Source organism: Anguilla anguilla, chromosome 16, assembly GCF_013347855.1.
Source record: "Anguilla anguilla isolate fAngAng1 chromosome 16, fAngAng1.pri, whole genome shotgun sequence".
Classification (NCBI taxonomy): Eukaryota; Metazoa; Chordata; class Actinopteri; order Anguilliformes; family Anguillidae; genus Anguilla; species Anguilla anguilla.
This window is the reverse complement of record NC_049216.1, coordinates 17,059,766-17,073,241: the sequence shown is the minus strand read 5'-3', so window position 1 is coordinate 17,073,241 and position 13,476 is coordinate 17,059,766. Positions and strand designations below refer to the sequence as shown.

The following is a 13,476-nucleotide window of genomic DNA, read 5'->3' as shown; positions in this document are numbered from 1 at the left end:
CGGCCCAGCGATCAGGGGGATGGCATCTCTGATAGAGCCGCAGCGCCAGCAATGACACTGTCAAGGCGTCTTTGAGACAGCCTGTAATCAGAGCGGAAATCAAACACCTCAGCCTTCGGGGGGAGGCGAACGCGAAGGGGCAGAGCGCATTCTCTCCTCCAGGGAAGGGGAAGGATCCGTGCCTCCTGAGCTTGTAAAAGTTGGAAACTACATTGAAGTTTACGAGGAAAAGTAACTGGATCTGCGTTCACTTGATAATCTTTTTTTAATGTGGGGTTATCTCAGTCCAGTGTTAAGTACATGTTTGTGCGTGGCATTGGAATTTTCTTCTTTTGTAGGCTGTAAACAAAGCTACATGGCTATTGTCTACAATAAGCTTCCAATGGGCTCAGATGGAATGCCAGAGTGAACCGTGGGTTCTGGGATTGAGGAGGACCCATCCATCACTGCGGTGGAGAAGCGGAGAGTGCTGACTGACAGACCCAAATGCCTGTGCTCCTCATCCAATCCTCATCCTCCCCATCGTGAGAAAGAGGGCTGTAGGTTCACATCCTAGGTGGTGTGTTCAAAAAGTTCATAAAACTAGAATAGCTTCAGTAAAGATACACCACTGTTACAATATGTTCAAAACAATTAAGCTGCACTGGTTCCCAATAATAAGAGTGTTAGCTAAGCCAGTGAGTAAATACATTTTAAGTCGAAGTTTGAGTATTGATTGGCATACGCATTCAATACTAACTAATGCTAGACTTGCAACCCTATACACATGTACAATTGACTGTAAAATAACAACGTAGCATCTGTAACGGGAGACATCACAGGAGTATGGCGACGGCGAGCACAGGGTCGCAGGCGGGAGAGTAAGGTACGTACACTATTCCTGTCTTTGAAGTCTGATGAAGTCTTTCCCGCCGTAATGCGCGACTCTGACGCCCACGCGCTTTCGTCCCACGAGCCCGTGGCCCCCCCCCCCTCCCGCGCCTCGCCCGCCGGGCGCCCGCGGTGGAACAAGCGGCGCCATCTGCGCGATGCCTCGTCCTCATGCCTATTCATCGATCCTCCCGCCAGGGAAAAATCAAAAATTAAAAAGGACCCGTGATGGAATTACGGTGCGCCGGGGGGGGGGGGGGGGCTCGACATCCTCTCCCACCGATACGAGTCGGGACTGATCAAAGCTAAACCCGCGCGATCTGGACGTGCATCAGAAGAGGCGCTGTTGCTATTAACCGAGGTCCTCTCGTTCAATCCGATCCATCACAGCAGAACCTGTAGAGGTATAATGTACCGCAATCATGTTTTACATTGTAGATTGGTAAGCGTTTTATCGCACCTTTCATCTCATGAACATGAAGTGATTTGCATATTTACATATGTGAATCATAGTACTGGTGTGCATAGCATTATCTCACAAAGGAGTTATTTGGAGAAGTTACATACCTGAACATATAGTAATACAAAGTTGGGGTGGGGCGGGGGGGCTGCAGGCAAACAAAAAAAAAAAACCTAGGAGTTGAACCCGCAACCTTGGAATGCCAAGCATAATTCCACAGCACAACACTGCTGTCCTCCTCACCCTCGTTTGACCGGGTGTAAGATTCCATCCATCCTTCTCATTTTCCACACAATACATCCAAAGCATTAAGCGCACCGACGTTCACACACCACGGTTATATACTTTTAAGCCTTAAGCAAACAGACTCTCAAACAGCTCAGATGTGTTAAATGTGGAGCGTAGCTCTCATGTGCGCTGTTAAACCCTGTTTTCATAGCTCGGTAGGCAGTAGCAGCTAATCGGGCATGTAAAAACTCCATTATTAGAGAAAAGCAGTTAGCAACTCAGGCAATTCCAGTGAGCACATCGAAACTGAATGCAAATTAGGATGAGCGTTATTACATACTTTTGCTTATTCGTGATTGGCGAGCATCAGAGTGAAATGGCACTCATATTACATGTTGCTATTTTGCATATTCTTTTTTTCCCATCTGCATTCCCATTTTCAATTTGGCAATAAAACATATCTCCTTTGGCCATGGTTGGAACTAGTGGAGTGAAACGGGATAATTGAAATGCGGAACAGAATCAAAGCAGGCCATGGTACCACCAGTGCCAGCAATTCTGCATTCTGGCTGTGCCCCACATGGTTAAAACCCCTCTTTTGGTGGCAGACGTGCCGGAATTCTCTCCAAGCATTCCGAGGAAAATAATGCAAATCCCCTGTAACAATGGGAAGACGATCCGTCCGCTTTCTCAGAAAGCAGGCTTGCAGATTACACCACGCAAAGCAGCCCTAATGCACTTTACATAAGCCACAGGTTAGGTTAACTACAAACTGTAACTCCATAATCTCTTGTCTGCTCACTGTTCTAACTGATCGCCCCCCTCACCAAAACTGAGAAAGTACCACACTGCACATACGTACTTGCCTTGTTCGGGAGTCTCCTCACACTGGCAACCCAGATCTTCTCAAAGGAAATAAATGATCCAAAATATTGGTGACTTCAGTGGCTCTCACAGATCAATTCGGTTTCGAGCCTGGGACACACACACAAATGCCAGGTTGGCTTTGCAGATAACCTGCTGTGGAATGGTGGTACCAAGTCCAAATCAAACCTTAAGTGCCCCCTGCCCCCCAACCCAACCCCCAAACTGTCCATTGTCCTCATTCAGCAGAGATCAATAGAACGCTTCTCATTCCTCGGGCCACAGAAATCAGTGGTCACTAAGGTACCGGCATGCAAGACATCCCAATGATTCCGTGAATTCCCCCAATACAGAGAGGTCCAAGGAGAATTCCACACAGCTGCCTCAACTAGTATCCCAGACGACGGGGCTCCGACCTACAGGACAGCCCGGCTGTCAATCAAACAGGGGGCGGAGTGCTGTCATTCGAAAGCAGCGAGCTTGTTAGCGCCAAGCACGCTGGCTCACGAGACGCTTTGCCAAAGCTTTTTAATGGCCGCTACACCCAAACGCCAGAGGCCTTTCATGGCGTGCGTGTCAAGTGCGTATCGTTGAACGGCCTCCCGCCATTACATAATTAACACTAGAAGGCACTCGCCCTGTTGGGGCACATCAGCTCTCTTAAATCACACCTCAAAAGGTCTGGCAAAGGGGCGAAAAAAGCGGGATCAAATTCACCCCTCAGGCTGAGCGACGGTGAAGCCTCGACAGATTGCTCTATTTCACCGGCTCAGCCGCATGAGGGGACTGCGGGCGTTATCAGATTTCAGGGTTCCCTGCTCCTGGTCTCCAGCACACGGGGTGACACGCCCGGGTTAGCCCCACGGAAGCCCGGCTCAGTTCTCAAGTCAGCTCCGCTTACGGCAATAGGAAAAAGAAGTAAAAAAAAAATAGAAACACACTGTCATGTACAGGGACCTAAAAAGTAGCTATGCTTTTTTCCCTCTAATCGTGTAAAAAAAAAATCTGGAGTAAAAAAAGGAACACAAACACACACACACAGGCTGTCTTGCGCTACACCGTGTCACATTACCGCTCAGTGGGTTTCAAGAATGGAAAATCGCACTTAAGTGTGCCACATTTCAGTGCCGTTTCTCTGTCGTTTTAGTGACACTGTATACAAAACTGTGTCTTCCGTATCTTCACTGAGTTCCACAAAAGAAGAGTCAGCACTAAAAAAGCACTTTCAGGCATGTAATCCTGTTCCATCTTACCATCTTAACAGTTTTCCAAGTACAGAACATGACGTCTCTAAATGTTCTCTGTGAAGAGATTGCTGGTGCTGTGATTCTATACTCAAGTCCCATCCCCCCACGTCCCAACAGACAAACGTAGGAGAAGATCCCAAATCAAAGCAGACCAAAAGGTCAAAGGTTAAGAGAGAGCAATTAATGTTTAGGAGCAGACAATGGGTTACGAAGCAGAGAATTTACCATAAAATGAGGAGAAGTTCTTTATGGCATAAATTCAGGGAAGATAACATTGCGTTAAGAACGTCTCCAGGTTCTCAAAGATAAGGTATGACTTTACTGGTTTCTACAAACGCTGACTGCTCTTCGCAGGTTATATGAGAGAATGTGTTATTTATTCTAGAAAGTTCTACATTTGTAATTTCATGGCGCACAGGCTGTAATGCCCCGAGCCGAAATCACAGGGCCATGCTTCCCATTTCTCCCACTTACCTCCAGACATAAATTAAGCCCCACTGCCGAGGTGCATTAGACAGACTGACTGGGTGCGGAATGGTATCACATTTTCAATTACCAAACCGAATTAGTCCATCACTCTCTCTCCCTCCGCGTCTCCGTCGCTCTCCTGTGCCAGACATTCCGCATGTAACGATTTGTAGATGAAATCATGCAATTTAATAACAGGGTTTTACAGCAATTTCCCCCGCCGTGTCTCTGATGGTTTACCGGTCAGAGCGGCCGCCACGTTCTTCCGAGGCTCCGTACGGACCGGAGGCGGGCCAACGCCGGGGCCCCGTGACGTCCCGTTTACGGATCCCCGCTCCGAAAACACACCAGCGCCACGGGGCTCGTAAAGGCAACGGGGGGATCCCCATCGCACCCGCTTAATTAAAGCAGCAGACACTCTTATCTGCAGGTATACCGCCTCCACAGCGCTTTCACTAAATACCAGGCACCTTTTTCCCTGTCTGTTTTATGACAGTGCCAGGGACGCTATAGTACAAGGAGAGAAAAAGGCGCGTCGTGTTTCATGAAAACGCTTTGGAACAGAAGAACACAGAATACATTTCTGCTGTTTACTAAACACGGAGCCGCAAGGCGGGACGGAGCCGGCGCCTGATAATCAGCTTTGAGGTGTCAGGGTGTAAACGCGCACGGCGGGGGCAGGGCAGGGGCACGCAGGCACGCCGGATCGCACGGGGACGCCGCCCTGGCCACGCGCCAGCCGGGCCTGGCAGGCCTTTACCCCGGCCCGGCCCCCGGAACGGTCCGGGAACAGCGCGACGATCCCGTTCGGGTCAGCCTGCGATGGTGGCGGGCATGCAGGAGACTTGATGCCACCCCTGACGTCTGGGCGCTAACTGCACCCTGGCGTCAATCAACTGGCTCCTCGTCCACACCCCCTAACTGTCGCTACGCCCGAAGCGTAGCCTACGGGACGTGCGCCAAGTGTCCCGCTAACCGCTAACGTTCTGCCCTTGGCCTGCTGGTGAGCCTGTGGGCAGGCCAGGAAGAGCACAATATCTACAGCTCCACCGTCCTTCAGTGCCAACCATCGCCACACAATCTACACAGGGGAGGGGAAATCGGAAACGCACACGGCCAGAACGGGAGGGCAAAAAAAGCCCACGTGTAAGGATGTCATGCTTTTGATCCACTGTTAAATTATTCATAGAATTGTGCTTCCTGCTCCCGACACCTAAATGGGCTGCATGCAGTGGAATATATATATATATATATATTTCTATTTTCTTTTTTTTTAAGTAGAAGGCTTTTCTTGGGTTACTTTTAGACTGAATCTACTGCAGCGTACTCAGACAGCCTCTGAGTGCAGCAGTGCGGTTGAAATAATGTCAACAGAACCAAGCACTTACAGACTGCGCCACGAATGTTGAGAGAAGAGAGAGCGAGAGAGAGAGAGGGAGAGAGAGAGAGATGAAGAGGGAGAGAGAAAGAGACAGAGAAACAGAAAGAAAGAGACAGAGAGAGGGCCATGCTTTCACAAGAGCATAAATCACCACACCGTATCGCACAAAAGGCTTTGATCTTGTTTAACATCTACACCGCGGCCTGTCTTGCCAGTATATACCACACGCTGATTTAACACTCCATAAAAATAATGGGCCCAGCCCTCATTACCATAACAAAGAGTTTGGGCAGAGACAGATAAACACAGGAGGGGGGGGGGGGGGGGGTCTGGGAAATGCCATTGCCCCGGCCCCTATCTGAAGGCCAGGCCCGAAGAGAGAGGGACCTGGCCCTACCCTGTCAGGCCTGAGTATAGTCTGTTGGTGAAATTCAAAGTAAAGATACGTGTGTCATATGTCTACATTTTGACGTGTGTGTGTGTGTGTGTGTGTGCAAAAGAGGCCAGCAGCAGAGACGTGCTACAGGATGTGCCGACCACAAACGCCTGTCTGCTCTCTCGCAAAGCAAGGCAGAGAAACGATTCTGAGAAAAGAAAGGTCAAGAGACGGACAAGCCACTTCCACACACATCTACCAAGATGTGATTTCTAAAATTAGTATTACTGAAAATGCACATGTATCCGGTTTATCAGTTTTTAATGACAGCCTGTCGCCGGTTATGCTATAAAAAAGCAAGTCTCTGGGCTGCGTCTCAGAGCACTAGGTAAGAGTGTCTCTCAGGATAAGCTTATGTTTGCAAGCATTAAAGCTTGAAAAGAATATTGTGCGCAAGTCGTTCAACTCTTCTAACCGCCGGTGGATGTAGACAGAATTTCCACCACAATAGCAGCAGGACAGAGAGGCAGAGTAGGAGCTGTGAGCACTCGCTGTCTACACTGTGGGAGTCAGCTATGCACCAAACGCCTTCCCTCCCTGGAATCCACTGTCATGCATATTACAGCACCAATATGAGCACAAAAGCATGCTGGCCTCATCTTCCCTAAAAGCACTATAAAGCCCTTATTATTATTAAGTTATTTTAGATATTTTTTTACAAATATAATAAAAAATATAAAAATATCCCCATCAATAATAATAATAATAATCTCTACAAAGGTTGACCTTTTGTAGCTTTTATGAGATTTCCCATTGAAACACCGGCACTGTATTCAGCTGACAAGTGTACTATCTGAGTGGGAGGAGCCAGTGACGACGGGGTCACCAACGGCAGGAGCAGGAATGTGAGGGAGGGCTGGGCCGGCCATTAGAGCTATAAAGGGCGCAACCTGGAATGCTCTCAGATATCAAATATCTGAGCGAGGGGGAGGGGCGGGGGAGGGGGCGGGGCAGGGGGCGAAGAGGTTCTGGCGTATTCATTCATCTCCCCCGATGCTCCAGAAAACAGAGGCACTCATGCACATGTCCGTGACCTGGCAGTCTCTCTGTGCGTAAGTGTGCTGCGTACGGAGTGCGAGGGAGGCAAGAACTGGGGGGGAAGCGGCTTCTTCCAAAAAAGCAGCCTTGCAAATGGGAGGCATGAGAAACAGTGAAACATAAGGACATGTGCGTGCGGTACCTGCCTGTCTGAATGTCTGTGCTTTGGTGAAAAGCACTAATTTCACCTGCACCACCACCAATGTATTCTGGCTACATTAGAAAACATACATGCAAACACACATACACACACACACACACACACACACACACACACACACACTCTCTCTCTCTCTCTCTCTCTCCCTCACACACACAAACACACACATACTCGCACACACACTGTCTCTCTCTCTCTCACACACACACACACACACACAGACCTGTAGTACTGCACTTGTTGTGACCTGACTCCATATGTGGAAAGCCCGGGGCACTTCTCCTGATCGCTGCTCCGTCACAGGAGGTCAAAGGTCACAGCTGAGGGTGGAAGTACCAGGCAAAAACAGAAATCTGGCCCGAGTCCAGGACCACAGTCGTTTCCCACGTCGCATCCACCACGCAAGAAGGGGACCTCGGAGGAGGCGCTTCTGTTCCAAAAGAACGTGCCGGCAAAGTTCCCACGAGCCAGTGCACAGCAAACCAATTCCCCCAAGACCCACGCTTAACCCCGGAGCCGCAAGTGGCAGGCAGCTCCGAGGCTGCCCCTTATTTCCCATCAGCCCCCACCCGCGTCACTGCCCCGTCCCGGCAGGGCATGTTCACACACACAGAACTCTAACAGAACGAAGAGCCTTCCCTCCCGTCCTTGATTTCGGTGACACGCGTTGACCATTCACTGCGGATGGAAACATGGAGGGTGGGGGTGATGGAAGCTCTGATTAAAAAAGATGATTTTTCCATCCAGGATCAGATCTGTGCACGTAGTACAGGAAGCGCACCCCCCCGCCCCTCTGAAATGTATGTGTGTAACTCTACACTGCCCAGGCACGGTTTTCCTCTGACCTTCAGTGAGAGAGCATATATTTTGTCACATGTATGCAATATGGATGAGCGAATCATCTCCTGAGTCTTTTATCAGAAACTGAAGCCTTGCTATTGGCCTCGCGGTGGGAAAACGGCACCGTTTCCGAGAGGATCGGTGCACGCACGCGCTCTCGGCACTCACACCGATCCTTTCCAAACAGACGATGCATCTCACACCGCAGCCCGCGCTCGAACCGAGCAGCAACGCGCTCGCCGCGCTGCAGAGAAGAACCGCGCCCCATTTCACAGCCTGGGGTAGACAACGCGCTGATTTTTAAAAATTTTGCGTGAGAACGGTGACCTTGGTGACCTCCGGACCACAAAGCCTGAGGGGCTGAATCAGACGGCTGTAATTTGCTTAGTCCTACCGTCACACACCTAAAGAGCGCAGACTGTGATGCGATGGCGAGTCAGGCCCGGCTCGAGAGGCTTCCTCTCAGTGTCTGAGCCCACGTTCAGCACGCTGCCGGCTGTAGCAGAGGAGACGGCCGCATGCGCATATTTACATTCCTGATTTCACAGCCAGAGCGGAGCACTTTGCCTGATTCATCATCTGAAGCTTTCTAAGGCACACAGATCCAGGTAGCGCCTGCGGTGGATGACCCGACCAAAGAAGAAGAAAAATCAGCAACACTACCCATAGGAATGTGGTGGGAGTGGTATGGGTGGGTGGGGGTTAAACTGTATGCGATGGGCTGACTGTACTGCCTCGCTGTTGTCCATGCTGACTCTCCGATCTGTCACAGGTCACTCCGTTTGCTTTCTTTCCCAAAGCCTTTCCACACAGTAGCACCCCTTCTCTGTTGACTTGGTCTCTCGTTTCCCCCCTGTGCGATTTCTAGCCGGGACCCCAAACAGAGTACCACCCCCCCTCCCCCCCGCCCCCACATGCTGGGCAGCTTTGTTTAACCCAACTGCTCGAATCAGGGCCACTTTGCCCACACGCCCCAATATGCAGAATTTAAAAAAAACGACTTCAAAATCAGAACACATTCTCCGAGGAATATTTAACGCGCTCCACAAAAGCAAAAAAGCTGAGGGCGGTAAAATCTTTTGTGGCAGCCTCTAGATCACAAGATATGGATGTAGCGGGCAGCGTCCTTCAAACGGGGAGCCGGAATCTTTCTGACAGTGTCAACAGACAGCTCATTGTCGGGGCTCCCCGAGCGGGAATGCTTATGCCAGCTGTTATCCTAAGGGGTCCGACCTAAAGAAAACAGGCAAGTCCGTCAGCACAGACGAGCCTCTCCCCTCCCCCAATTAGCGCCCCGCCCTACCATTAAAAAAAAACTATAAATACTGGCAAAGCACCTAATACAAATTTCATAACCACCCAACAGAAAGGCAGGGGTACGGTTTCTTGGGTGTGGCTGCCTTTTCACACCTATTCCCTTCCTTCCTTTTAAAATAATCAGTTTCGCTGCTTGGCAAGACCGCTCTGTCCATTCTCCTGGAATCCAGTTGCATGTTAAAACACTGTCTGCTTCACTACCTGAAATACATTTACTCTTCAATGGAAAATAAATAGAGCAGCTTCTGTGACTCTGCTTCGTCGGGTTCCAAAATGCTAACACCTGGGTTATCTCCATGCTGCGTTGTGCAAATTTGGGCGTTAAAAAAAATCCCATGACAGCAGTATGAGAAACACTTCCCATCTTTCCCTCCTAGTTGAGCGAGCACCTGCCCCAGTGAAAAATCACAACATGTTGTTTACACATGGAAACACGTCAGTCCCTCGTGCAGAGCCTCGTAGTAGTAATTAAGTTTTAGACGCACTGCTTGACACGCAGTGCGTCTACATGATGTCCATGATGTCAAATGACGTAAAAATAAACACAAGCTACGTTAACACTTGGAGATGGGAAATACTCATCATTCATAACTAGACTTTATACCTTATAACATACGTTGCAGCAATCTCGTTTTATGCTGAAGAATAGTTTACGGGCTAGATAACTCATTTTCTCTGTTTTTGTTCAACCTGTGCAATGGCAACAGAAATTTCTCATATCCCCCGAGAGAGGCCCCCGGCAAGGCAACGAGATCTGGAGCAGTGCGCTTCACTGCACGCACTCAAGCAAAAACAGCCCCTCTCTCTCCGTACTACCCCAACTACCCCCTTCTCCTATCTCGTGCCAATGAGGTTTGCCGAAGCACCCCGGTCTCGTGTCAGCAATAACTCTCACTTACTCTGCGCTTTCAAACAGACAAGCAACAACGAATATCGTGCACACAGAACCACTAGCACACCCATGTAATGATCGGGGAGTGCCAAATAATTAAGAGCGCATAAATATGCAACAGACTCAGGCAGCAAGATACACACACACGTCAATAATTCTGCGCACTTTACAGTTAAGGTACATACGAAATACCTCTCCATGAGAATAATATGAAGGTGGCTTTCTACTTACTTTTCCCCAACCGTTAACGTTCACGGGTAAATCCTTTCCAGAAATAAGAAAAAACCTTAGTCGGTGATATATCAGGAAAACTAAATGGACATACTTCCGAGAGACTTGATGTGTAGCCAGCGCAAGGAATTCCTTAAAAATAGTTAAAAGACAGCGATACGAATTGTAGGCTGTAGTTGCGTTTTCTGTTCCCTGCTACCACTCCACTATGCTTGAGCGCTCCTACTATTGACGCTCGCTGTAGTACTACAGCCTAGACATTCGCAGCTACCCTTTGCCCCTCCCCTACGTGTCAGGAGAAATAGAAAGACAGATACAGTATCTAGCCCTGTGATTTATGGAAAGGGAACGCACGTCTTACTCGCTATTTACTGACGCTTTCCGTCGTTGACTGTGTGTAATGCCCTCTAATTTGCATTCAGAAACTTCGTCTGAGGTTAAAGTCAAACACACAGTAACTGACTGTCGTTTATGCACTTACTAATTGGATTGGGTCGGACTCGAGTACAGAGTCAGCATGAGTAATTTCGCAGAGTGCTCACACGTGTAGGTACTCGCTCTGTTCGCGTTCAAATTGAGCAAAGACTACGTGTGGAGGTGAAATTGTATTTATTTAAATTCCAAGGACAGTTGAATTTTCAGGTCTAACCTCTCAAAACCCCCAGTAGCCTATTTCAGAAAGAATGACCGCTTTAATGTGTGTAAATATAACGACAGCTATACACGCAATATAATTAGGAACCGTACTGTATCACTGTTCCTTTATAGACAACGTAAAGCAGACAGTGCGTGCAGTGCGTAGGATCAGCTGGCAGGGTTTGGACTGGTATTAAAATACTCGATCCGGGGAAAATGGATTTAATGCCGAGAGACTCGCCCTCGTATTTGAAAGCAATATGAACATGCACGAACTGTACTCTTGCAGGAGTACAGTTACAAGCAGTGACTGGAAATGTGCAAACAATAGCAGGTTGACTGCTGGCTGGCCTTACCTGAAATGTGTTTACGTTAAAGAATTTCCTGGCGTAAACACGGATAAACAGAGTATAAGACGTCCGTTGTCAATTTTATAGTCTTATGGAGCGCGGTCAGGTTTTACAAGGTGAATGTCGCGAAAAAGAGTGGAAATTCAGGTTCTTCAAAGACAGAAAGAATAACACGACGATTTCACTTTAAGGAGTCGTGACATTTTCTGCAATGTAAGGAGTTTATACACCATGGCGGCTGAATAATACAATTTTAGATTAATCGGTATTCCTGTCTGTCACAAGCTCTCAATCATTTACATTCAAACACACACACACACACACACACACACACACACACAACATGTGTGAAGGAACGTCTGACATGATACAGTGCCGTAATGAAACCACATTACGGGATGCACTGAACTCATGCTATAAAAGAATATATAGAAATGTATGTTTCATAAAAGAGATATAGCCTAAACGAATGTGGTAAAAAGACAGGAGAGAAACAGGTGTCTGACCTTTCCCCTGCTTTTATTCCGTATGTTATTGGGATAATCTTATGATTGATACATAAACAGCAAACTGGGGGGGGGGGGGGGGGGGGGGGGGGGGAGGAGGGAGGGAATCCAGTCCCTGCCTCACAGACGAACGCCCTCTAGGTGCAGTGCTCCGGGCAAGACCAGGTGACTCAAGAGTCTAAATTGGATATTTTAATTTTGGGGAAAAAATAACATTTAAAAGATCTTTCTTTTATAGGTGTTTATAACAACAAAATGAAAACCGATAAAGAACACACAATACAAAAATAAACATTTTTTTTCAACATTCTGTGTCATATTGGGTGGCTGGAGATTACATTTCTTGGGATGAATAGACCTCAACCGTTAATGGCGTTGATTGATGGCGTAAACCATTCCAATATTAAATGACAGAGAGAACTAAAAGCCTTCATTTGGGCAAATACGAAATGATATCGCAGTCTGGATCTACATGCAATCATTTATATGCCTTAACATTTAAAAAATGTAATTTCTTGCTGAAGGCAACATTTTTCATATTCAAAATCACAATCTGACAAAACAGAAAGTGTCAAGTTTGGGAAGTGAGTTTGTTTAATTAGGTAAAGCGCACGCTCTGACGCTTATTTCAGTCATGTAATGAAGCAGCATTCATTCAATACTTGTGGATTTATTTCCATTAATATTGCAACAGCCAGACAGACTGGAAAAGTTTCCGGCACCCTTTCACTTTAGAACGCTTTGGTTAGTGAGCAAACCGGATAATGCACTTAACTTTGGACCCACCCAAACCTGCCATTTCCTGCGCCTTAACATGGAAATGCAATATAAAAACGTGTCAGAATGCATTTCTATAAATGGAACGCCACATGATAAAAAACAAGCAAAAAAGATTATGTAATCCAGCATTTCCCCCCATTCTGCAAAACGGTAGCACTTCATTTGAGCAATAATAATAGGGAAATTTACATATTTCTAGGTGATAAAATTTTCTTCTTCCTTTCTTCTTTATTTTCATTCAAGAATAGTTTAAAAAAAAAAGAAAAAAAAAGTCTAGGCCTTGTAAGAAAAGCTAAAATAAAATGCAGATGTCACAGATCAAACCATGACCGTCGGGGGCCCTGACCTCAAAGGAAGGGGGCAGGGAGGTGGGGGGGGGGCTTATGGGAGGGGGCATTGAAGAATAGACAGAGGGAACATGAGGGCACATACTGGGCCCTGGGGTGAATGTGATCATCTGAAGAGCTTTGGGAGCTGAGCAGGAACGGGAGGCATTCTGGGTCAGGGATGTCATTGGGCCGGAATGCCAGACTTGTGTTTGGACCAGAGGAGCAGCCAGCTGGAGGCCGAGGGGTCAGGAGACTCAGGCACAGGCCAGGGCCGCTGGGGACAGGTGCTATAGTACTGTACCGGACCCTGGACACCAGGGATCACACGCTCACTGGAGCACCGCCGCCTCCACAGGGCTCACTGTCCCAGCTCGCTGAGTATGTGTGTGTGTGAGTGTGTGTGTATGTGTGTGTGTGCGCCTGCGTGTGTGTGTGTGTCAGTG

General features: G+C 48.0%; 1 protein-coding gene across 5 annotated transcripts in view; it reads right to left on the bottom strand.

The window, feature by feature from the left end:
- sema4ba (sema domain, immunoglobulin domain (Ig), transmembrane domain (TM) and short cytoplasmic domain, (semaphorin) 4Ba) overlaps positions 1–13,476 on the bottom strand; it is a 68,933-nt gene that overhangs the window by 43,565 nt on the left and 11,892 nt on the right. Inside the window, exons 1-2 of one of the 5 annotated variants that reach the window (XM_035395897.1) lie at positions 10,433–10,855; positions 2,421–2,533 (exon numbers count right to left, since the gene is read on the bottom strand). The exons of 2 other annotated variants lie outside the window; for them this stretch is intronic. The gene's annotated coding sequence lies outside the window, so the exon portion shown is untranslated. Of the gene's footprint in view, positions 1–2,420; positions 2,534–10,432; positions 10,856–13,476 lie in introns of those variants that run through there. 2 more of the 5 variants (XM_035395899.1, XM_035395896.1) reach the window with 2 other exon arrangements.